The 26818-nt window shown below is 45.5% G+C and overlaps 1 protein-coding gene across 1 annotated transcript in view; it reads left to right on the forward strand.

Moving 5' to 3' along the window:
* Positions 1-26818, forward strand: part of ZNF385C (zinc finger protein 385C) — a 720374-nt gene that overhangs the window by 51405 nt on the left and 642151 nt on the right. The window lies entirely within an intron of this gene.

A 26818-nucleotide genomic window follows, 5' to 3' on the forward strand; every position in this document is an offset into this window, starting at 1 on the left:
TATTTTCAGCTAAGCGATGGGCTAAGCTCTCCACCAAGTCATAGGCTTCCTTTTTGCCGTCTACACCTTGGTATGATTCAGACACCATATTCAGCTGATGCTCTAGCTTTTGCAATAATGGGAAAGCTTGGTCCATTGTACAGTCCTCCTTGCTGACTTCACGCATGAAGACCTCAAAAGGATGAAGCATCTCAGTCAGGCATCTAACTAGGCCCCATTGGTCTATCTGAAGGGTCATGCCTTTCGCAGTAGCATCCAGTCTACGCATGACATATTCATTGAGTGGTCTGTACTGCTCAAACAGACGATCAAGCATGTAATACGTTGAGTTCCAAAGTGTTACAACCATCTCCTGGATGAGTGCTTTGACTGGCATCTTATATTCACGTTGAATGATCCTCAGCTGCTTCCGAGCTTTAAAAGAATGGCTGAAATGAGTGCATATTCTTCGGCAGATGCTCAGTAAGTTGCTGACTAGGGGTTCTTTTTTCAGAAAGTCTTGAACGATAATGTTTATGCAGTGCGCCAAACACGGAACCCTGAAATAGGAACCAAGGTCCATGGCCTTAAGTCCATTACTGCCATTATCTGTAGCAAGAAAAACAATACTAAGCCCTCTTAAGCGCAGCCATTCAAAAACCTTGCTGCAAAACTTTCGCAAAATATTTACAGCGGTATGAGATTCCTCCATGGCGAACATGGCTACAGTTGCATGTTTCCGAGTAGCTTTGAAAATCTCAGCTGTGTCAACAGCACCTCGTTCAGATAGCTTATCTCTAACCCCCACAAAAGAGACCCAGTGTGCAGTGATGCACATGTAATCTGTGGCTTGGCAACTGATCCACATGTCTGTTGTCAGGTGGATATTGTGAACAGCACTCTGCTGCAAAGCTTCTCCAACCAATTCCAGCACATCATGATGTAGTGCCGGAACAGCAATTCTTGCGAAATAGGACCGGCTGGGAACCTTCCATTTAGGGGAGATGGCTGACACAAATTCAAGGAAACAAACCCCTTCCACAAATGAAAAAGGGAGAAGGTCCAGCGCTAACATTTTAGCCAGCTTCTCATTGTACAACCGTGCTGTTGGATGGTTGCGTTGGAACTCCCCCTCCAACCTAAGCATGCTCTCAATGGTAGGCTGGATTACTTTCCTTTGTGGTGCTGTTGTTTTCATTAACCCACTTAGGCTCAACGACGCACTTTGTCTCATTGCGGTACTCGGTCACTTTGGTGTCTCAGGCTGACTCTGAGTATGGCTCTTACTGCGGTGCCACTCAGATGTTACTGAGGAGGATGTGGGCGGTACCACTGGGACAGGGCTAGAAATGCCTCCTTCTTCACCTTCCTCCGCAATAATATCGTCCCCTGATTCTTCATGCCCAACTTCAATGTGTTGAGTTTTTTACTTTGTTTTAATTGAAGTAGGTGATTCTCCCACACAATAGTGTACTGTATTCTGAGATGACTTGCTTGGCCTCCGGTACCATAGTTTGTACCAAGCTTACCGCGCAGAACACCTGTGCGACAAATTGAGCATATAGCAACGTTCTCCTCCTTGGTGCTAACAGAAAGGAAGTCATAAACTGGGGGAGGAGAACTTTCTGGCACTGCTGGATGCGCCACTTTCAATACCAGATGAACTGGAGGGTGTGCTTGGAATGTGACTCTGTGCAGCTAAGCTGTGACTTTTACTACTACCACCACCACTACCTACTGAGACGGTTGAGCTGGATGTAGTAGGTCCCTGCTGGGCCTTTGAAAATATGGCAGCTGGAGGTCATGGTGGTGTAACCTGTGTTGGTGGTATCCATGCTACATCCCGCTCAGTAGCAGCCTTTCTGGATAGGGTGAGAATGTTGGTTTCCATCCCCTCTGGGGCGGGAGTGATGTGCGTGATGACTGGCTCGTCTGACTCTTCATCAACATCATCCCCCTCTTGTACATCTACCTCCATGACTATAGGTTTTTCTGGAACCTTCCTTTTCAGAAGCATTGTCTTGTGGCATGCATCACTCTCAGACTGAGCTGAAGACTGCCAAGTGGCATCACGATCATCAGAAGCGGGGCTTGAAGGAGAAGATGATGGACTCAGCCTCCTTTTCCTTGCTGGTAGTCTGAAAGACAATAGATCTTCGGAAACAGTGGTTTGCTCCACTTTGTCTGCAGGAAGCTCGATTTCCTGAAATGCCCCTACGTCAGGAGCAACAACTACTATTGTGGGCTGTTCTCTCGGCTGCTGCTGCTGTTCTTGCGGCTGCTGCTGTTCTTGTTGTGGCTGCTGCTGTTCTTGTTGCGGCTGCTGCTGCTGTTCTTGTTGAGGCTGCTGCTCTTCTTGTTGCGGCTGCACACTTATCTGCTGAGTTTCTGCCTGCGTTGATTGTGTACTACTTTGCGATAATGACATTTCAACATCGCTGCTCGTTAGTAGACTGGCTACCCCTGCAACACTCCTTGGGCCTAGGTTGGTGGGGTTGGACCGCTGTTGCGGAGGTGCTGCTCCCAGCTTGGTTCCCGGACAACGCTGCTGCAGGCGTAACTTTTTTGGTCCCCAAAAAAACAGCGGCCGGCACACCAGTCGTGGTTAATGGCACTTCCTTTTTCTGTTCCTTCTTCTCACAGCAACTTTCTTGGTACTGGAACCTTTCTTTGCGACCATCTTCTTCAGATGTCAGGCAGGACGCAGATGCACAACAAGTTGTGGTCCCACGTGGACGTGATGCACAGCAGGACTTCTGTCTGGCCGGCAGTTAAACAGGTGATGATGATGATGATGATGACACCTCCTCCTCTGGGATTTTGTGCACCTAAAAGCAAATGACCCAGGAGAAATGTTGCATTTGTTGTTGTGGTTCAGTTACTTACTACTGTACTAGTGCAAACAAAAGATATAGTCTAGCCATTTCTTAGACTTTGTCAACAAGGGCTATGTTATACTACTGTGTACACACACTACACTCTCAGGAAGGATAGGAAAGAGAATAAGAACCACCAAAATAAAAATGTAATGGAAGTTAGGTGTACCCTATTTGCCATTAAATAATTTGAGCATCACATCATTCATGGAGCTGCTGCTGGCAAAGGGGGTGGATGGATGAAAGCAATAAGCCAATAGGAAAACTATGCAGGCCTACATGGCAAAAGCAGGACACTAATAACTCTCAACACAAAAGAAGGCCACCCGGCACATGGACACTCACAAATCACAAACAACAAGCAGGGGTCCTGGGAAACACCAGGAGCTAACAAAAGGCCTATAAAAGCCAGGCAAAGAATGCATTCTAAAGCACACTACTCTGCCTTTTTAATGCAACAAAATGCAAATACGAAAATTCACAGGCCCCAAAAAGGTCTGCATGGTGCATGCATTGCACACCAACACACACCAGACACACACAACAAAGGCATGTCTTTAAGACGCCAAACATCACAAAGCCCACCACAAAAAAAAACTTCCCAACTCAATCCAATGCCATCCATGCCCTAAATGATGTCTAAATTCCACAGACCACACAGAAACACTTGAATAATAAAGCTATGGCTACCTGCTCTGAGCCTACTGGATGAAACAAAGCAGGGCTGTTGGCAGACAAGGCCAGACAAGCTTGCAGGCCTAGGATTTAAAATGGCCACCAGCCACATGGCCAGGCCCAACATCAGAAAGCCCACCCCAAAACAACACACTTCCCAACTCAATCCAATGCCATCCATGCCCAAAATGATGTCAAAAATTCAACAGACCACACAGAAACACTTGTTTAATGCAGATGTGGCTACCTGCTCTGAGTCTACTGGATAAAAGCAGGCCTGTTGGCAGATAAGGCCAGACAAGCTTGCAGGCCTAGGCTTCAAAATGGACACCAGCCACATGGCCAGGCCCAACATCATAAAGCCCACCCCCAAAAAACACACTTCCCAACTCAATCCAATGCCATCCATGCCCTAAATGATGTCTAAAAATTCAACAGACCACACAGAAACACTTGATTAATAAAGCTGTGGCTACCTGCTCTGAGCCTACTGGATGAAAGCAGGCCTGTTGGCAGACAAGGCCAGAAAAGCTTGCATGCCTAGGCTTCAAAATGGCCACCAGCTATATGGCCAGACCAAACATCAGAAAGCCCACCCCAAGAAAACACACTTCCCAACTCTATCCAATGCCATCCATGTCCTAAATGATGTCTAAACATTCAACAGACAACACAGAAACACTTGATTAATAAATCTGTGGCCACCTGCTTTGAGCCTACTGGATGAAAGCAGGCCTGTTGGCAGACAAGGCCAGACAAGCTTGCAGGCCTAGGCTTCTAAATGGCCACCAGCCAAAAGGCCAGGCAACAACAGAAAGCCCACCCCAAAAAAACACATTTCCCGATTCAATCCAATGCCATCCAGGCCCTAAATAATGCTTGAAAATGAAATACATTCAAAAAACACGAAAGGAACAGTTGCTTCATCATGCACACACCCATGAGGCCATGACTAGCTCAGGCCTACTACTGACTACTACTACCCACACATTTTTTTTAAAAAAGGAATGATAGTTACCAAAATTAAATTGTAGTTGCAACAACTGCAATGCCCCCAATCAAACAGAAACAACAACCACTTACTTCTAAGATATCCAATTCAAAAATCCTCAAATCCAATTGCAATGATGCAGCAGACAAAAAGAGTGATCTTTCCAGCTCAAAATCTAAAGGCAGAATGAGCAGGAGATGGACAAAGCACTGGGAGGAGCCTGCTGGACCGGAACAGGAAGTTGGAGATTCTGTGGCAATTTTTCCAACTCCCCATCTTTTTAAAAATGGACTCCTTGCACCAAAAAGGACAGCCAATCATCATTTGCAGAAGGTTTCATGCTCCTAGAGCTGATACTCTTCTCTAAATTGAAAATTTTACATGTTCGAGTTCTCGAGCATCACATTACTTCCGCCGGCGCGTTCAAAATGACGTGATCGCGTTCTCTCGCTCTCTGTTGCATTGGATATGACGTGTTCGCTTCCTCGTGCTCTCGCTCGCGGTGAAGAATGACATGCTCGGGTTCTCTCGCTCCTTGTCGCGTTCGATATGACGTGTCCGCATCCTCATGCTCTCGCTCTTGGTGGAGAATGATGTGTTCAAGATCTCATACACTCGCGGTGCATGATCGTGAGACGAATGGCGTGATCGCGAGACGAAAGACGTGATCGTGGGCGCCAACTCTCGCGAGATAGCGCAAAAACGCTACCAACAATCCAACATCTCGTGGAGAACACAACCGGATCGGGTAAACTCGTCGCCGAACGCTGGGATCCAGGTAAGGCGAACGCGCGCGCGAGAATGTATTTTCTACGCGAGCAAGAAAAAAAATTCCGGTACGATGCGGATTGCGGGCCTTTTTTACATTTTGTGCTCTTTGCGGAACGCGAAAATGTCAAATTATCGCAATTTCCGCGAGCGGAACAGAATTTGACACCTAGGCCTAAAATGTACCGACTCATGTGTTGCAAGAGGTTTGAAATCTTTGTTTCTACTTGAAGACTGCGAGAACTGTATATCTGCTCTCTCATGTGTGGTATTAATGGAAACATTAAATAAAGGTTAAAAAAAAGGAGGGTATGTTAGTTCATGGCCATGTTTGGTGGAGTAAATAAATAGGCTAGAGGAGATCAGGTGTTGTTAGGTTGCAGGGACATGGTTTCTTAGAAGAAATGGTTTATGAAATGAGATGTTGGCAATTTGCAGAAATGCTTTAATAGAGAATAAAACAAATACACACAATGCCTACACTATTCTTACTTACAAACGATCTACTTTGAAGAACAAACAAAACTAATTCTTAGTCTGTTCGGGTTCTTTTATTTCTACCCTTATTTTATAAATTTCTCATTGTTTTCATGTATGAAAAGAAACACTAATACATTCTACAAAATCTATACATATATACAACAGTATTTTACATACACATATATACATTCCACATCTTCATTAAACCGAAATACATCCCACATAAACTGATTAGAACATACAAATAGTAAATCTTTGTAAGGTCTGTATCCAAAGAAGCAAATCAATTTACAAAACAATATCCAAACAATTCAAGGACAAAGTAAAAAAAAATGGGAAGGAGGTGATGCCACCCATAGGGCGACCAATTTCGAACCCAACACTTGCCAGTTTGCACAATTAATGATGTTACTCCCTCCTTCGCATATGTGAAGGAGGGAGTAACATCATTAATTATGCAAACTAGCAAGTGCTGGGTTCGAAATGGGTCGCCCTAGGGTGGCATCACTTCCTTCCCATTTTTTTGACTTTGTCCTTGATTGTTTGGATATTGTTTTGTAAATTGATTTGCTTCTTTGGATACAAAACTTACAAAGATTAAGTATTTGTATGTTCAAATCAGTTTATGTAGGATGTATTTTGGTTTAATGAAGATGTGGAATGTATATATGTGTATGTAAAATATTGTTGTATATATGTATAGATTTTGTAGAATGTATTAGTGTTTCTTTTCATACATGAAAACAATAAGAAATGTACAAAATAATTGAGAATTCTAAAGGGTAGAAATAAAAGTACCTGAACAGACTAAGAATTAGTTTTGTTTGTTCTTCAAAGTAGACAGTTTGTACATATGAATGGTGTAGGCATTGGGTGTATTTTTTTGATATAGATATGGTCCAGCCTACCCCATGCTCTAGGACCTAACTCCTTAGCTTTGCAAAATTAATAGAGAATAAGGCAGACAATCATGCGACTTAAATTAGGCTAATCTCAGACGTCAATAAATCGGAATAAAGGAGAGGAAAACATTAGAAATTTTAAACCAAGGGCAATGTTTCATGCTGGGTTTTAGGACTGAAGTGGGAGGAGGCTTTATGAGATAGCATGCAATCTGAGGATGTACAACTGTAGAAACCGCATTAGTTGCATATGAGATAGTGTATTGTAGAATTTGTATAGCACTTATTCTCCCTCTGTGGGGTGCGGAAGCACCTAATCCACATGGGTGCAACAGTACACCGTGTGGCTGTATGGTTGGAAGTGGGTTTTCTTTACTTTGGATATATGTGGGAAGTGTTTACATGTTCTACATGATGATCACCGAGGTGAGGTAATGAGACATGGTGCTTAGCAGTGTGGTGGATGAGGAAGCGTGGGAAATAGACATGCATTTTTATATTTTGTGCTATGCTTGCAGCATTGCTGTTAATTTATTGTTAAGTTAATTTATAATTCGCCGTCACCCAGGCGGGTATCCTGGTGATGGTGGTGTCAATTATTCACAAAGAATGTTTTTCTGCAGTTTTCTAAAAAGGAATATGTTTCTCAACCGATATGAGAGGGCACAAAATAAAATGTTTAGCATTTGAGTGCCAGCGTAAGCGAGTTCTACTGTTAAACTCTGCACGTCCCTTCATTGTGTTACTATTTTTTTATGATCTCAATCTCATTACTTATGTTGCATCATCCACTCTGTTATCTTTTGGATCTGTGGGAAGTAGCATGTGAAGGGAAGTAGCAAGTAAGTCAGAGATCTGCCTATAATTGACATTATTAGATGTCAATTCAGGACATTTGCCAAGATGCACTGCGTTATAAACATCCTATTGTCATAACAGGACGTGTGATGTTTAGGATATATGACTGTTTGAGACCTTCAGGGTTTACTATGTAAGAGTCTCTGGTGACTAGCAATGTGCGTCACATTTATCCAATCTTAGCAGACCTGTCTGTTTAACATATATATATATTTTTTAAAGACCTTTATTGTACATTTTCAATATAGCACAATGTAGGGCCTACAACCTCCTGGGCTGGCCGCGATAGCAATTTAGTCATCAGCAATATTATCAGAATTACACAGCCGTTTAGCCGACAACCCAGGGGTCCGGCGGCTAGTGTGAGCATGTTGTACCAAAATGCAGACGTTTCTAATATAAGATATGGCTTAGGTCTATGATTTTTATTTTAACCCCACAACAAAACCGTATAATGAGTGAAAAACAAATCAATAACCTTCATTTCTTTCCTAGCGACAAACCAATGTTCAAGTAAACAACGTAGCAAACATTGGCAGTGCGACCTTTGACCCACCCTCCATCTTCTATTGGCAAATAATCAGTAGGACGGAGCTCACCTTAACAGGCGATACCTTCAACACACAGACCCATGTTCTAATCTGAAAGACACTCATCCAGGTCAAGTCGTGGAGGCTCGCATATGTCCCCTCTGAATTTGTTCCAGGCCCCCCAAATTTGTCCCCACTTTGCAGGGCATCCCCGATGAATAAAGACTGCTTTCTCCGCCACCATTGCTTCATCCATGTCCTTGCACCAGTCTCGCAACGTGGGTAGCACGTGAGAACCCCACAATCTCGCAATGTTACGTTTCGCTACCAACATTCCTAGCATGGCCCAGTCCTGCTGTCGATGGGTCAGGTCTTCTGCGTCCCAGATGTTCAGCAAGCAGCAATGTGGGTTGGGCAGCAAGGAGACATTCATGGTCTGGGAGATGGTAAGCATCACCGCCGCCCAGTACATGGCCACCCGGCTACAGTCCCAAACAGTATGGAAGAACGTCCCTCTCTCCCCGCAACCTCGGAGGCAATATTCATGAGAGGCTCTCCCTATTTTGTAAAGGACTGTCCTGGTGTAGTACGTGCGGTGCAGCACCTTTAACTGAACCAGCTTAAGTATGGAAGGAATTGCAGTTTCTCGGGGCGACGAGAGAGCCTCCTGCCATTCCGAGTCATCGAGCTCATCCACGTCATTCACCCAGGACAGACGTAGACTGGACATCATGTCAGGGAGGTTGTTAACTAGTTTCCTATAAGTGTAGGACGTCGCTTTGTGAGACATCTGTTCCGTCAATAGCCTGTCTAATATTGAGTGATATGTTAGTTGGGCTGGTTTAGCCTGTAGCGTTGCCTTCCAGTTGCCAGGAAGGTTCCTCCGGACCTTTTATACACTATGGGGCCCATTAGGATGGCGGGCGGATCGTCCCCGCCAGGCTGGCAGTAGCCACCGCCGGCCTTGTGGGGGCGATCTGCCCACCATCCTTGCTGCAAAGACCCCCCGCCATATTAACATGGCTGGGGGGTCCGCGGTGGACGGAAAGACCGACCGCCGCTTTTCCGCCCCGGTCGCCTTGCGACTGGGGCGGAAAATGGTTGTATATGGTGGCGGTGTCTATCAAACTCCACCAGCCATATTACAATGGGCATTCAACAATGCCTTTCCGTGGCAGAAATGCCGCCACAGAAGGCATGCGGAGTCTCCCTGCAGGGGCCCATTGCGGGCCCTCAGGGACTCCGGGGGGTGGGGTTTGCACATGGGGGGTACCTATGGTACCCCCTGCATTTCAAGGATCAACGTGGCAGGCACCGCGCGGTGCCTATTACGTTGTGCTTTGAAATTAACAAGATGTATTCTTAGCATTGTGGCGGGCGGTGCGCCCGCCACAATGCTAAGAATACGGGATGCGCCCGCCACTGTGGCGGGCACATTCTAATACCCCCCACGGGACCCTCGCCCTTATGGCGGGCGGTCCCTTCACATGATGGGATGGCGGGTGGACTAAGTCGGCCCGTCATCCTAATGGACCCCATAATGTCTGCCCCTTTGAAGATGAGGGATCACATAGTGAATTATTATAATGTATCATATGATGTCACACGTTACATCAGATTAGGGGAGAGGATGCAGCTAGAGCGGTGGACTTCGATGCTGGGGAACCGGGTTCGAATCTCACCAACGACGCTACATCCTGTGATTCTGGGCAAATCACTTAATCTTCCTGTGCCTCACAAAAATGAATGTGTCCTCTTGTAACAAAACTGGTGCTATGTAAAGCGCTCTGATACCTGATGTCTCGGGTCTATTTTGCACTATATAAAACTCTAAAAATAAAATCAGGGGAGAGGATGCAGCCTTGCAGCTAGAGCGGTGGACCTCGACGCTGGAGAACCGGTTTCGAGTCTCAGCAACGACGCTACATCCTGTGATTCTGGGCAAGTCATTTAATCTTCCCGTGCCTCACAAAAATGAATGTGTCCTTTTATAACGAAACTGGTGCTATGTAAAGCTCTCTGATACCTGATGTCTCGGGTCTAGTTCGCGCTATATAAAACTCTAAAAATAAAATAAATAAATCAAATAAAAAATTTAGACTGGGAGGTGTTACTGTCCTTTATCTTTTGCTTAGAACTAGATTTATTTGATCCTAGTACTGACTAGGTGAGTTGATGTCCTTGATGAGATTGTGTTGTCCCTGTGGAATTGAAGGTGAGTTGTATCTGTGGAGGCTATCTGCCTAGTCGACATATTGGTTGGAAGCACTCAGGATGATAGGTTCCTAGAGCCCCGTAGGTTGGTTGTAGCTAGGAGTGAGAATCATTCAGAGCCCAGTAGATAGGCTGTACCTAGGTAGGGAAGTTCCCAAGAGTCCAGGACCCTGTGGTTGTACATGAGGGTTTGTACCCAGGACGTCTAATCCCCAAGATATTATGAGGAATGCTTATCACATGGGCAGAGGTTCTGGGGAGTTTGATGCACACGGACAGACAGTGTTAGAAGCCCTTTGCATGTGAGCGTGTGATGACATTGAGAAACATCAGCTGATGGGGTGAGGAGCTTTGAGCAAAGGACAGTGGCGTCACTAGGTGGTGCGGGGGGTGCGGACCGCACTGGGTGTCACCCCATCATGGGGTGACACCAATCTGGTTAGTAACGCTCTGCAGTGCACCGTGGAGTGCAGCCTGAGCCTCAGCCTCGCCCTCACCTCTCTGCTGCTGCCAGTGCTTTTTATTTATAGTACATTACGCAAGCCTAGGCTCCGCCCGCAACGCAAGCGCACCATCGCACGCCACGGTACGCAGAGAGTTGCCGGCTCTGCAGTTATAAATTACATGCAGCGTGAGTTGTTAAAAAGAGCGGAAAAAGAGTTTTAAATCATCAGGCCTGGCAGGAAAAAGGAGGAGCAATGAAAGTAAAGCGCGCCACGATGCCCTTGAGATGCCATGCGGATTGCGGAGGTCACGGGAGGTGGGTCATCGGTGCCCAGTCCACACAAGTCCTGCCGGTGGTAGGTGTTTTGAGACATTCTCCGTCTTATCTCCTTGCTTAGTTGCGAGAGTTTTTAAAATATCACGGGTGGAGCAGAACTATCTGCCACTGCGGTCGTTAACAGTGGGACTAACTCTCGCGTGTATGCGGCGGCAATACCCCCCTCACCACCCCTGTCAGACGAAGCCCATTATTGATTAAATGAACGGTATTATAAGACAGGCATGGACTCAGGGCTTTAAGTGGGCCGGGTCTCAAGGGGTCTGAGTGCGGTGAGGCTGTGCTGTTCGTCACATCTGTACCGCTCCGTGCTCAAATAACACGGACCTTTGTAAATATGCCATATGAGGCTGTGTGTCTGGGTAAAGAGCACTTTACTCCCTACTAGAGCTTCCAATGTACCTCCGAGTTACTGCACTTCGTTGCATGCCCTACGATGCATATGCCATACGATGCATATGCCATAAATGCTGCCTACTAGAAACCACTTGCAAATGTTAAGTAGAATTTTCTAGAAACTTTACAATCACAGATCACGAAAATAAAGCTCTGTAGAAAATAATTTGGATATAAAAGCATGTTCGAATTGGAGTGCCTGGAAGGAGTGAAGACATGGGTGGAGAGGCATAGAGGGTGACGATTACACATTGATCTCTAGGACAGTAAACATACCCTGGGTTGGTGGCACACTGTGAAAGACATACGAACATTGACATACTGAGACAAAACAACATAGACAGATCCCTTCCACGTAGGGCAGATAGTAAATCACACCGCTTGCAGAAACATAAATTGACAGGGGAGTTTCAGCGTTAAAAACAAAATAGCATTTAGCCTGTTGAAGTGCTCCTTATATACCATAAATAGACTTTTATGGGTGACCTTTTGTAGTAATTTGGTATTACCAGTAGGTGGGGAGGTCACGCAAGTCGCTGTTTCACCTTCTGGAAGTACTCACTGTGATTGGCTAGTCCAGGGTTAGACTAGGACAGAAAATAGGCCTCCATTAGTAAATTAGAAAGGTAAAAAAGTTACATGTGTTTGCAAAGTGCATCAGTTTTGAGCTTGTAAAGTCATACTGTGTAAGTGTTTTGAAAGGAAAGGGAGACGGCGTGGATTTGAGCTTGCCGTAGGCATTTTTAATGTTCATATCAGGGAAATCAACGGTAAAAGCTGACCAAGCAGGCCATAAGACAGGCCCGCAAACAGACAAAAAACGACACACATACTGACATGTTAGACCAGCTGGTCAGGATTGCGAAAGTGCCCTATAAGAGGGACCACTGAAATCATGCCGTAGGAAGGGCTAAATTATGCAGCAGAGGTGAGAAAATTATGCGGCAAGAAAAGGCCAATTATGTGGTGTAATGTTTCACATTTTATGCTAGTTTTACTTCATTATTGTGTCTTTTTTTTAACAGTTATTGAAAATGTTTGTGCATTGGTTGCACCTCATTAGTAACAGTTTAACACATCAAATCTAGCAATGAGCAACAGAAAGGTGGCCAGGCAAGCTTTACAAAGGGCCTTCCGCAGCGCCTTTGTTTTTGTTAAAATCTGTGGAGTATGCTGCAGATGATGGATCATTTGGCAAATGCGGCAAATCTATAATAATGCGAACAAACGGGGAGCGGCTGGCACGGCTCGCGGGTGGGCGCGGGCGGAGAGGATGTGGGAGGCTCGCGGGATGCTCTCAAAGAAAAAATAATAATTAATAAAAACTTACCCTGAGTCTTCTCTCCTGCTGACTGTGTCCAACCCCAGGTCAGAACAGGAAGCAGGCAGCCAGGCTCCCACTCCTAAGCCAATCACAACGCTAGGAGCATTGTGATTGGACTGAGCACTGTGACATGACGCTCAGCTAGGGGCTGTACAGATGGGCATGTTCCACATGCAGGCTACATCAGCCTGCATGGAAACACAGGAGTGCGCTTGACGGGCCGCCCAAACAGTCATTGCGCACAGGAGTGTCTACCACTCCTCCCCTGCAGCTTCGCTCGCGCACTGCCGCAGCAGGAGGAAAAAAGAAAGTAATAATAACATTTTGTTATCATTTTATTTTTGTCTCTAGTAAAAGGGGTGCCGTTTATGGATTGCCTACTTTGATGAGCGCACAAACCACTTATGTTTGTTAGATACAACTTGTCCCGAAGGTTGAGTGAGGCAGGCTAGATTTTAACCGCAAACAGTATATAGTTTTGTCACATTGCTGTGCATTCTTAAAAGCACTTATTTAACTTGCATTATGCGCAATGAAAGGAGATCAGTTTTAATGAAAAACATGAAAATTGTGCACAATTTGAATTATTTTCATGTTAGGCACCTACCTTCAAACATATCCGTCTTTTTAGTGAAATATAAATATATCCACATTTGTAAGACAAATCCACACTCGATGCACATCAGATTCCTCAGACCTAATTCGTGCTTACCCACCAACAACCCGGTCTCCTCAATGGAGAATAACAGATGGTGTCAGATGGATTATCAAGAGTCCAGCCTTCATGAAAAACAAATATGAAAGCCAATATTCACACTGGCCAGAGGGGTTTCTTTTCAGTTTCTGAAAAGAATGGACTACCTACACTGCTGGTTCAAAGTTCAGTGCCATAAAAAATGACCCCGTGCCATGCAAGAGACAGCATTCACTTCCCAGCAAGTGAAACTGTATATACAGCAGGGAATATATAACAACAGCAGTGAAAATCCATTTCTCTGAAGAGGTGCAGAGCAGGGGAAATGTTTTATGTCACAGCTTGAGGAGTATCTTTCGTTTTAAACTCGAAAATATCTGTCATGCTAAATTATGTGCATTCATATTAGAAGAGATGCTTACTTTTTCTTTCCATGACCCACTTTTCACTACATGAACGGGATTTTTTTTTTCCAGAACAAATTTTTGTTATTGCCGTTGAAAAGTTACTTGATACTTATGAACGGGATTTTGATGAATCAGAAATTTTGTTTTTCTCTAATGAGACAACACTAATGAATGACTAATTCACAAACGGGATGGATTACTTATGTGAGGACTCTTGCCAAATGTTAATTTATGTTGATTTTGTATAGCGCACTAATCATCCGAGAGGGTATTTAGCCACGTGGGCAAGGTGTATAAATGTGCCGTTAAAACACAAGAAAGACTAATTGTCAAACCTGCAGTTAACAGTTATACACAATTCATAATATTAGGACAAGCACTTAAAAAAACTGTTAAAAAAACGAATGGGAGCAGTTCAATACGCCTATCCCGAGCCCTGGAGTGGGCAAGCAGAGGGGTGACACCATGAGTTACGGGCACCGGGTGACACCAACCCTAGTGACGCCACTGGCAAAGGACAAGACTATGTGAAGAGCAATGGACACACGGGCTCACATTGATAGACATGTGAGCCTACACTGTCAGGCTTTTGGGGTGCATGGACAGTGGAACAGCTGAAAAGAAGAGTTGAAGCTATTGGAGAATGCAAGAAGCTTGTAACTTATGAACAGTGTGTGCTATAGCTCTCATCTCACCCATCTTTAGTGGGTGACACGCTCTAGGGGTCTCTCACTCGCTAGCCTCCCTTCTTCACCTGCTTCAAAGCTGTTTGCTACAGACTTCAGAAGCAGTTCTGAAGCTCTGATGCTGAGCAGCACTGTCCTCTGAAAGTCTCCTTTAGAGCCGAGGGGTGAGTACAGCACAACCTAGGCTATGCATCAAAATAAGGCTACAATTCAAGAAGTATGACATCACACCAGAAGTGATGCTTTGAATACGTGCAGGAAGTCAAACATAGCATCATTTAAGGGTCAAACAAATGGTGATTCTCCGGTCTAAAGGCACCAGGAAAGGGCCATTATATGGGGAGAACTGAGCCCTAGGACAGGTAATATGGTGCTTTGGGGCTCATAAAGAGACCATGCGAAAAGCTTGGTGTCTGGGCACTGACCGTGTGGAAAACTTGGGGCACGCTGAGAGCGTGAGAATTTCGGAACGCGTGGACACACTGTGAGGAGCTTGGAGCCCAACACAGCACAGAGGCACCAGCCCCTGCTGCACTGCTTGTGGAACACACCTTCCTTAGCTACGAGCTATGTGTGTTTCGAGTCGCCTTTTCATGCATAACAGACTGGTGATGATCGTTCTGCTTCAACACAGATACCAACAGTAAAGAGCCTTCCATGTGCAGTGCCCACTTTACCGGAGCACGTGGCATCACTGCATGAATTCCAGCGCATTCATCTGCTGCCAAGGTGTTGTTTTATGTCCAGTGGATGGCGGAGGCGGAGCCATGCACTCCGCGGCGAATGACAGACTCCATACACAAAGTGCGAAGTGCAGAGGAGCTGCAGTGTGACAGCCCCGGAGCTGTGCCGCCGATACACTACATTAATTTGATCTTCCGCAGCCGGCTGTACCAAAGGAAGTTGAGAGATGTCGGGAGGGGGCGGGAGCTGGCAGCGCCGCGGAAGCAGAAGCGTGAAGGAGATTAATAAGCAGACGCAAATCGCTGCTCTGCTCGCTAAAATTACTTAAACTATTCTTTCTTTAGAGAAACCATCTAGAAAAATAGACCAAAAATAGGTCGGGGCTTGTGACGCATCCGCATTAAAAGAATCTCTGAGCTGCGCGGGCTTTTGAGGAACCCGTGTTCCTGATTCCAGTAATAATATACCGCGTTCCTGCTGTTGCCACTTTGGGAGACATTTGGCACAGAAGGCAGAGGACACAGCTGGCCTCTGAGACACGCTTGCAGGCCTCATTTGCGTGGGACGGCTGAATGGGCTTATGATACTAATGCCTGCTGACAGGATTAGTTATGGATGTCAAGTAGAAAAAATATCTTTGAAAAAGGACAGTCAGCCAACAGGGACAGGGACGCATGCGAGCGAGGCGATGCAGGGTCATCCTGCCCACTCGGGCGAGGTTGGACAGAGGTTGCTTGGTGGCCCGGTCAGATCGTAGTAGCTTCGTGAGAGGACGAGTTTGGGAGTCTTGGGGTGTGGTCTAGAGAAGCCAATGCGGGGTAGAGTAGACATGCTTTATAGGTGCACATGTTTTTAGGTGGGCGGTGTGGTCCAGTAGGGGCAGATATGCTCTAGAAGAGACAATGTGGTGTACAGATCCGCTCTAGAGTTGGAGATCTTATTTAGTGGAGCAATGTGGTCTACGTTGTTTAGAGAATATATAATCTAAATAGCAAATTGTGGAGATGCAGTTAGTTGTTACAGATGTACTCTGGAGGAGGTGATACGACCTAATATAAAGGTTGTATAGTTCATGAAATATATATATATATATATATATTCAAGAAAAAGCTGTGCCCTATAGGGGAGGGATATTTTAGTGGGAAGATGTGGTCTACAAGAGGGTGTGTGATCTGTTGGAGGACGGGGTCTAGAGTAGTGGTTCTTAACCTATTGATTTTTGGGGACTCCCACTGAATCCCTGGTGGGAGCAGGGGACCCCAGCCTAAGAAAGTTCTATGTTTTAGTCCTCAAAACAATACACAGACGTACTGAAACAAGTGTGGCTCGAACGAAACGCAAATTATGAAATATTCTAATTCATAAAGAAAAAAATATACATTAATTTTTAATTTTAATAGGGGAATTTGAGTTTTCCAAATCTAATTTTTTTTTAATCATGACACAACATGCTAGACTTTATCTTATCAATTTGTCTTTTTGTCATTAACTAGATTCTGTTTACTTTACTTGTGCTGCTCCCACAAATCAAGATGAGGATTCCAGCTTACATTTTGGTCTTCAATTTAATATTTCTAATTTCTTCACATTTACAGAGCATTTCATACATGCAAAAACAAAATATAAAAATTGGTGACATTTTATATTTTGCTTTTGATATATGTATATATATGTACATATATATATGTGTGTGTATATATATATATATATATATATATATATATATATATATATATATAATCACGCAACATATTGTGAATGAGGCAGCAGGGTTTGAATGCAACCTCCTGTTCAACTGGTTAGGTATGGAAGAATTGAATTTAAGGACAAGTGTCATATGGACGGTTCTATTTAGAGCAAGGATGAGATCGGTTGCAGAATTTAGCATCATCTGAAGGCTCTATGTTATTTTGGTTGTGAGGTCTCTGAAGACTATTTTGCAGTAGTCAGTCCTGGAAATAACCAGTGAAAAGATGAGTATGATGAAATGGTGAGTTAGCATTAGTGGGGGCAAATCCAACGATAAGGCAGAAATAGAACAATGCATCCTGGGCCACACTGTTTACATAGGACAGAGTGGTACTGTTGGCTTAGCTTTCCTCTCATGGAATAAAGAGCACATGCCATCTTCCTTTATGTTGCCCACAAATAATCACTAAATGTTAATCTGTGTAGGGAATGGCACATAAATCTGGCTAGAACGTTGTTTTTTTTCTACAGGCAAATTGAAATCAGAAAAAAAATCTAGACTCTGGAGGAACCAAATATGAGATGGCGTCTATAGAAGCGTAACAGCAGAATCTGAGAGCAAGGAAAACGACAATGTATTTTAAAGGCTGGAGTCAAAAGGTCCAGAAGCGAGCAACAGAGCCAGCAGACATCTAGCACATTGCTGTACCAAAACTGGAGCAGTGCTCATACAAAGCACTGGAGAGGGGGCTGTGTCAGTTGTATGAATAAAAGCTCGATATCAATGAAAGCTCGAAATCAAGGATGATTCCATGGCGGGAACCAGTTTGTTTGATAATGGTGTGGAGCCCAATAGTGGAAACACGAGCACCGTGGTGCCGCAAGCACAGACAGCATATTCTTCTTTAGGTCTTTTAAGGCACACACAGTTAAGATCTGTCAATTGCTAGGTTTATGGGAGACACTGAAACCATTCAGCATGTCATTTAGAGCATCTCATATGGGAAACGTCTATGTTAGTGACCATAATGTTTCGCCAAGCTAAGATGACATACACAGGTTTCTATGTAGGGTACCACAAATGTATTCTGCTGACTCAGTTCTTTCAAGGCTTCATTCTGGGGCAATTTTAAATTTGTTCAGAAAGTTCCGTGCAGCCTGTTTGCCTAGAACTTTGCAACTTTTTTGTCCTGGTCTAAGTAGCCCATTGATGCCTTTTTCTCCCTTCCTCATTTTCAGTTACTGCGTGATCTAGTCACAAAATGAGAATGAAACAGAGCTAAGACATTAAGGTAGTGTAAAGACACCGTAATGTTGACCCATTTACTATCAGTCAATGAACTCTTTGCCATTAGCAATGTCCTCCCACTGCCCCATCAGCCAATGGCCCAAACGCACAATTTGCCTCTTCTCAAGTTTCACTTCAATAGCATTGCCTCACGGCTGCTGAAGTCAGACCTCCTGTGGTTGAGCATAGGCAGCCCAGTAGCAGTAGCAGGAGTTGAGATCCCAGTTCAGCACCGGCATGTAATTTTTAAAAAGTGTTGATGCTCTTAGTGTGTATGAATGCACATGCATGTGTTTTGGTGTTTGTATGTGTCATTAAGTGTGTATGTGTGTTGTGCTGACTGCCTGACCACCTGTATTGACTGTCTGGCTTTGGAGTACCAGGGGCTGAGGCCGTGCATTCTGTGTAGATAGCCACTTGGAGGGTTGAGGTGTGTCCTGCCTTTCCAGGGTGAGTCAGGGCTGGGCTTAATAGACCTGGTCTACATTTAGAGTAGGGCAGGGAGATTTCTTTCACACCTGAATGGGCCTGGTCTGCCAAGGACAATGTTGTCTCCACCTCCTGCCAGAAATCTGCACCAGAGAGGACAGAACTGGTTTAAGCTGGGCAAAGAGCTTCTCTGCCACACAGAACAAAGGATTTTACTGTATTAAATGAGGGGCCCAGACTTTTAGATCACTTCTGGGAAATCAAGAGGAACCTTTTCCAAGGAAAAGAGCTGGAGAAACTGAGCAGGAATACTGCCCCTGGGCTCTTTGCAGTCTGGGGTTTGCCTGCAGTGGCTTCTTTTTTCCAAGGAAAGGGAAATTGACTTTGCGGTGTGCTGTGTCCCCCTGCTTGAGGAAGATCTTCAAGGGCTTGAAGAAGTGCTTGCCTCCTATTCTGAAGTCTCAGGGACACAAAGAAAACTTCTTTTCTGGGAGTTCTGCTCTGCCAAGAGTTGCCTGTAATGGTTGATGCATTGCCAAAGAAAACGACACAGCGCCTGACCGCGGCTTGGGAAATCAATGCACGCCGCATCAAGTGCAGCGGTCTCCTGAGTCCAAGATCACCGCACTGATTTTGACACAATCCCTGATGTGCGGCTGCAAGAACGCATGCATCGTCCCAGATCGTCGCATCGCGGCGCAAGGTCTGTCGCATCGTTGGGGGACGCAGTAAGAAAACCGACGCATCACCTCCCCATGCAGTAAGAAACCAACACATCACCTCTTCTCTGGTAAGGAACCGACGCGTCACCTTCACTGAATGTAAGGAACAGACGCATCACCTTCCCTGCAACCCTTTTTGTTTGTGTGCGCAATTCATCCAAGCTACTTTGTGTGAAAAGTGTTGCATCTGCAATTTGCATTGAACGGAACTATTTCTACCATTTGAGAATCATATTTTTAGTACTGTATTGTGGATTTCTGTCATTTTGGGTCTTGTTTGGCTTAGATAAAGATTACTTATTTTTCGAAACTGGTGTGGTGTCCATTTGTAGTGTTTTTATATACTTAAGACAAGACCAAAAACAATGAAAATCCACAATACAGTATTAAGAAATCTTCAGTTATCACAATAACCTTCAAAAACTGTTCCTTGAAGTCGGTAGCTCCCTCTGGGGCTATCACGGCATTGTGAACAAACAAATCCAAACAGTTCTGGCTGAGCGCGGCAGCGCGGGCCAGCTACGGTGTCGGTAAGACCTGCAAAACAGTACCTTTAGAAAGGCAGGGCGTCGGCGAGCTCTCGTTGAACTCCCAAAAGCACGGTGTCCAAAGGTGTCGGTTCCAGAGGACGGTGCAAAAGTAGTCAGGCCCATGAATTCACACTTGTTGCAGATTGAACACCTCACGGTTGAAGTCAGGAGCGCAGGCGTCCGGTGCTGCGGTGCGATGTGCAGTGCCCTCAGGTCGCGTGAGATTAGCGGCTCGGTGGCGGCCACAGATGGCGTCATTGGTGAGACCAGGGTTGAGGTGCGAAGTGAATGCGATGCTCGTCGCGGTGCTGGCAGGTCATAGTGCAAGCTGTGTCGTCGCTGAAGCGCTGTCGGCGGCTAACGAACTGGAGTCGATGGCACTTGGGTCGGTAGGCCAAGGCTGCTGTGCGGGATGCAGGCAGTGCCTTGTGTAACCTTACAAGGGTTGCCCTCGAACCAAGGTGCAAGCAGCGGCTTCGATTTCACCGTTTAGCGGCGTCGTTGGTGATACCAAGGCGGCGTTGTGAAGCGAGGCAAAGCACAGTGTGGTGCCCACAGGTCGTGGTGCGAGCAGCCGCTCGGTGGCAGCGTCAGCAGGAGGCGTCGGTGAAAACCAGGGTCCCGTTGTGACAGTGCCCTCTGCTGTGCCTTTGGTACATGGATTCGGCAGCGCTGTCATAGACTGCGTCATATTGCTTTTTCTTCTGTTGCAGCACAAAACACACAGTTCTCAGTGCTGAGAGCGGAAGAGCTTAAAGTCTTTGCGGTTCCTGAGACTTCTTGAACAGGGGGCAAGCTCTACCTCAAGCCCTTGGAGAAACTCACAAAAGTAGATTGCAGAAAGTTCAGTCCAGTCCTTTCACTGCCCAAGACAGAAGCAGCCATTGCAGGCGGCCAACACAGAAAAGCACACAGCAAGGTGGTAGTTCCTCCTCACAGCTTTTCCATCTCTTCTTTGAGGCAGTTGGTCCAAAAGAGTTCAGTGGTTTGGGCTCCATGTTTTTTAGCCCCAGATCCTTTGTCCTCTCAGGCAGAGAGTGTATGTGCCCAGCCAGAACCAGTTCTGCCCTAACTGGTGTGGCTTCCTGGCAGGAGGGTGAGACGGCATTGTCAGAGGTAGGCCAGGCCCATTCAGGTGCAAGGAAATCTCCTCCCCCTACTCTAAATACAGCCCAGGTCTATTCAGCCCATTCCTGACCCACCTAGACTATCCGGAGCCACTGCCGCTCCCCATCCCCTGTCATCCAAAACCCAGACTGTCAATCCACAAACCCAGCATCCCTGCTGGATGGCTGAGCAAGAAAATGCCTACTTTCTAAAAGTGGTATTTTCAAACCCAGAATGTAAAAATCAGGCATACTAAACTTTACTTTCCTACCTAGTTCCCTGGACACGCTATGTTTATAAGATGTTATAAACAAACTCCCCATTCTGCCCTGTTGGGAACAGGTAGCCTTGCAATAGTGAAAAACTAAATTGGCAGTAAATCACTATCAGGACATGCCACACACATCAGGGCATGTCCCACCTTTCACATACACTGAACTCTGCCCAAAGGGGTACCATGGGCCTACCTTAGGGGTGACTGACATGTAAGAAAAGGGAAGATTAGGGCCTGGCAAGTGGGTGCACTTGCCAAGTCGACATGGCAGTACCAGACTGCACTAGGCTCTGCAATGGCAGGGCAGAGTTACATTTATGTGCTGTTTGCGTGGGTGGCACAATCCAGTGCTGCAGTCCACTAACAGTATTTGATATACAGGCCCTGCCACACTCAGTGCACTTTACTAGGGACTGACAAATAAATCAAATAGGCCAATCATGGAAACACCATGCCATAATTCTCACTTCGGTGCCTACTCGAATCACGGGTTCACACTCTGCAACTCTGGGCAATAGCTTGCTTAATCTCCACTACGGCCCCCCGCGGCGGGATGCCTGGCTTTCACCCTGGGGATGCCCAGTACGGGTTATCTCACAGGGAAAAGCCAGGACGGGTTCCCAATGCAAGCGCCGAGATGCCCAAGGGTAAGTTGAGCGCTATATAAGAACACACATACATACGTACATACATACATAACACATTTTACAACATGAGCACTTGCACTTTACCACTGATCAGTAGTGAGAAAAGTGCGCAGAGACACTAAGCCAGCAAAAACAGAGTCAAAACCGGGAGCTCAGAAAGCACAAAACTCAGGGGAAACATGCCAAAAGTTGCCAAGTCTAACACACTGCCTCTGAGGTAAGCCTGTCTGCTCGTGCCAAGCTACCAAGGGAGTGAGCAAGGGTTATTTTAGAAGTGTATCCACCTTACCCTGACTAGGAAGGAGGCTCTCTACTTGGACAAAGGCTTGTACCTCTGCCAATTAGAGACCCCCATTTCTAACAAGGACCATCCTAGATGTCAATCAACCAGGAATTATAAAGCATGGCTAATCTCTCAATAGGGTATACAGGTGTTTGCGGGACCCAGAGGCTTATTTGAACAGCTAGGCCTTGAGGGCCATTCAGAAGTGAGGTGATGGTCCGGAGCCGCATGGGTAGGCTCTTCCAGGTCTTTGATGTGATGTGGAAGAAGGAGCATCCTCCACTTCTGCTTCGGTAGATAGGGGGAACATGGGCAAGTGAAAGGGAGACTGTGCTGCGATGTAGGAGAAGGAGTGTCCTCCACTTCTTCGGTAGATGCAGGGAGTATGGGCAAGTGAAAGGGAGGCTTAACACAGTCTTGTCGACAGTTGGTGGAAGCTTAGGCAGTGGTTTAAGTAGGCTGGTCCTTGGTTGTGTAGAGTCTTGTGCGTGTGGGCCAGCAGCTTACATTGGCATCTCTTCCTTACGTGGAGCAAGTAGAGTTTTTGAGGTAGAGTGTGATGTGGGTTAATCAGAGAAGCAGAGGATGAGTCTTGATGTGGTGTTCTGTAAGGTCTGAAATCTCAGTGGGAGGTGTGCAGCAATTCCTACGTGGAGGGCGTTGCCATACTCCAGTCAGCTGGTGATGAGGGCCTGTGTACCAGTGTGTCTCGTGTGTAGGGGTAAGCACTTGAAGATAGATCTTATTTAGCATGCACAGAGGTGTAAGATATGGGATTGAATTGTGATTTCATGGTGACCTGGTTGTCAATGATGAGTCTGAGGTTTCTGACTTGGTCACAGGGGTGCGGGTCCTAGGTCTGATGGCCCCCAGGAGTCATTTCATGTGTTGCTGCTGTTGCATACTTCTATCTTGTCCCAAATCATTTGCACCCCTGAATCTATGCATTGTTGTCTATCCGGTGCCCTCCTCAACTTCACAAGCTCTGAAAAGGACTATAAGAGTAACCTTGGTGCATAAGTAAGACCTTCTGACATACATCGTAATATTCAAGTTCAATAACTCCTGTAGTCTGCAGAAGCATAGCGTGATGATATCTCCCTGCTTGCTTGGTGTATAAGGAGGATAAAACAGTTCACTCTGTCAACTCTCCATGGAGATAGTTTAGTTCGGGACCATGTGGGTAAGCAACCCACCATGTGACCCGTTGCATCTGGGAGACGAGGTAGCAATGCTTAGAATTAGGCACCCCAAGACTGCTCTTTTGCACAAATGGTGCAGGTTCTTCAGTGTCACCGTATTCCTCTTTCTGTCAGTCAGTAGCTTATCTTCATCTTCAAAGAAACCCTTAGGCACGTCAATTGACATAAATATGAAATAATAAAAAAACATAGGAAGGAGCCCCATTTTTTCTAGGCAATCCACCCCAAGACCAAGAAAGGCACCTCTTCCAGTCCATTGCTCTGTTATGGTGATTCTTTACATATTATGTCAAATTTTTTAACCCACACCCAGCCCATTCATTATGGTGGAAACACATTACATTGTGGCTGTTGTAAAGCCATCCTGTACTCTGGGGCCTCCCAACGTTTACTGACTGGTACTGGTGGTAACTGACTCTGACTGACCCTGGACTCTGCCTAACCAGGCCCAGGGCCAGTGCTATGCTGAAAACACTTAGAATACAGTGAAAACACCTACATACACCAGGGGTACACTAAGGGTTGGGGTACCCCAGTGATTGGCATGACCTACCCCATAGGGGCCTAGTACATATTAGGCCAGGGGGATTGAAACTACCTATTCCCTAGTATATAATAGGGCATGGCAGTTTAATAGCCAGCAGAACTTTCCGCACTTGCATGTGTGCACTGCTGATGCCTGAGGTGTTTTTAAAAGTGACTCTGTGTGGCAGCACTGCTTTTAAAAAGTAAATTGTGCCCAAACTCTACTTTTGTGTTTTGGACACTTAAGAATGAATAACCTACAATGTTTGGGCATATTATGTACCCCCAGGGTCTCCCCTAGTTGTCCCAGGGGTGGGGGTTAGGTATCTATAAGGTAGACCCTAAAAAAGCTAGTTGTATATGCCCTGGATAAAGTGAAATTGTACCTTTCACTCCCCACATTGTGATAAAGTGCTTCCCAAAATCGACTTTGGTGGTAAGTGCCCTGTGGAGGGAGGATCTGCAATATTTTACATATTCAGATCCCGTAAAGTGTCACCTAGGTGTTCCTGGGGTGTGTGTCCTGTAGATATATGTAACATACTTATACAAGTATGTTTTTATAAGCCCTGGTGCTTGAAAAATGGCCCAAGTCCCTTTTTACTATTGCAAAACGAACTACTCCTGAGGCAAGATAGCCGGGAGACCAAACGCTTTTAACAATTTACCTGATTTTAAAGATTACTTTTAAAATTGTATTGTAGTTAAAATTGTTGCACGCTGATTTTAAAGACTGCTGTGAATAAATTGCACTTTAAAACTGTAGCACGCTACCCCTGAGCACTCCCCCCACCTCACCTGTTTAGAACTCCCCGCGCTGCCGACTTCAGGGCTGCGGCGGGTCGGAGTTCTTGCCGCCATAATTCGAGCGAGCACAGGCCACGCCCACAGACGCAGGCCACACCCCCTTCTCAAGACCTTAAAAGCGAGCTGATCACAAGCCGCAAACAGAGACTAACTACTCCTGAGGCGAGATAGCCGGGAGACCAAACGCTTTTAACAATCTACCTGATTTTAAAGATTACTTTTTAAATTGTATTGTAGTTAAAATTGTTGCACGCTGATTTTAAAGACTGCTGTGAATAAATTTCACTTTAAAACTGTAGCACGCTACCCCTGAGCATTCCCCCCCACCTCACCTGTTTAGAACTCCCCGCGCTGCCGATTTCAGGGCTGCGGCGGGTCGGAGTTCTTGCCGCCATAATTCGAGCGAGCACAGGCCACGCCCACGGACGCAGGCCACGCCCCCTCCCACTCCACTAGAAATGTGCCCTCCACAAATGCGCAGCGGACGCGCGCAGAGGGCGTGCTGCCTGCGCGCCGTAGGCGCACCAAAGGCAAGCCCGCCTGCGCCCGTCCGCGCCAAGACCGGGCCCAGGGCCATACCCCCTGTCCAAAGTGACCCCGATAAAGGACAACGGAAATACTCCAGTCAGGAACTCCGAGAACTTAGACCCAGCATCACATGTGCCCGGATAGAGCTACACAAAGAAGGTAAAAAATGTCCATCCTGCACATATACTTTTGACTTTTCCCCCATTTAAGAACCTGGCTAAATCCAGGATACCAAAATATAGAAACAACAATCTGAAAACTGGCCTAATTAATGTCAGGTCTTTAGTCAAGCACAACATACAGACAGCCGAACTAATAGATAACCAATATATTGATATACTATTTGTCACCGAAACATGGGCAGACGAAGCATCAGATGCCGACCTGACCCTGGCCATTCCGGAAGGTTATTCCTTCTCTAGAGCTGACAGAAAAATGAAACGTGGGGGAGGATTGGCAATCATAGCAAAAGAAGATTTTAGAATTAAGATTTCAGACAAAGGAAGTTCCCCAGACTGTGAAACCTTGACCTTCCAAATAAAAATCACAGATAAATATAAGTTTAATGGACTGCTAATTTACAGACCACCTAGCGCAAAAACGCCCTTAATTGAGCTGCTAAGTCCGTTTCTCGAATGTAGTGTGACAAGTCCAGATTATACAATCTTAGGAGACTTTAATCTACATCTAGAGAAAAACTCAGACCCAAAGATAGCCTCATTTATCGATGCAATGTCAAATTTTGATCTGGAACAAAAGGTACACCTAGATACCCATAATGCTGGCCACATACTGGACGGTATTTTCACCTCATGTCAGAGCCTAAATAAAATTGACACTCTCCCGATCCCATGGTCAGACCACAAGTTAGTCCGATTCACTTTAGAAATTAAAGAGGATACCGGGAGACCTGTGGAACATATTAAACAAGTGACTTACATCGACTGGTCTAAAATTGACCATCAGGCATTTATAGAAACACTCCAACTATCCTATCCTACATTTGATGAAAACTGTAATATAGCCTGCAAACAATTCAATGAGTGGTTGGATAATGCAGTCAAATTGACAGTCCCACGACAAAGGTTACTCTGAAAAGAAAACCCCCCTCACAACCATGGTTCTCGGAAGCACTAAAGGCTCAAAAACAGACGTGCAGAAGAGCAGAGAAAAAGTGGAGAACCAACTATGATACCCACCTCAGACAAGAATACAAAGCTACCTTAGACAGCTACAAGAAAGTAATAATAACAGAAAAAAGTAAATACTTCATCCAGAAAATCAATGAGTCTAAAAACTCTAGCAAAACCCTCTTTGATACTGTTAAAAAATTATCAAAATTTGAAAATAACAACTCAGAAGTACTGTCATCAGACTTCTGTAACGTACTAGGTGAATTCTTTGTTAGCAAAGTATCATCAGTCTACGACTTTTAAAAATCACAGCACGGAGACGGCAGAAAAGGATACATCACTCTTAATAAATCCAGTGAAACAACCAGTCCAAACCACATCGTTCCTCTTCACTCCCCCTACTGCAGAA

The sequence above is a fragment of the Lissotriton vulgaris genome, chromosome 5 (genome assembly GCF_964263255.1).
Source record: "Lissotriton vulgaris chromosome 5, aLisVul1.2, whole genome shotgun sequence".
NCBI lineage: Eukaryota > Metazoa > Chordata > Amphibia > Caudata > Salamandridae > Lissotriton > Lissotriton vulgaris.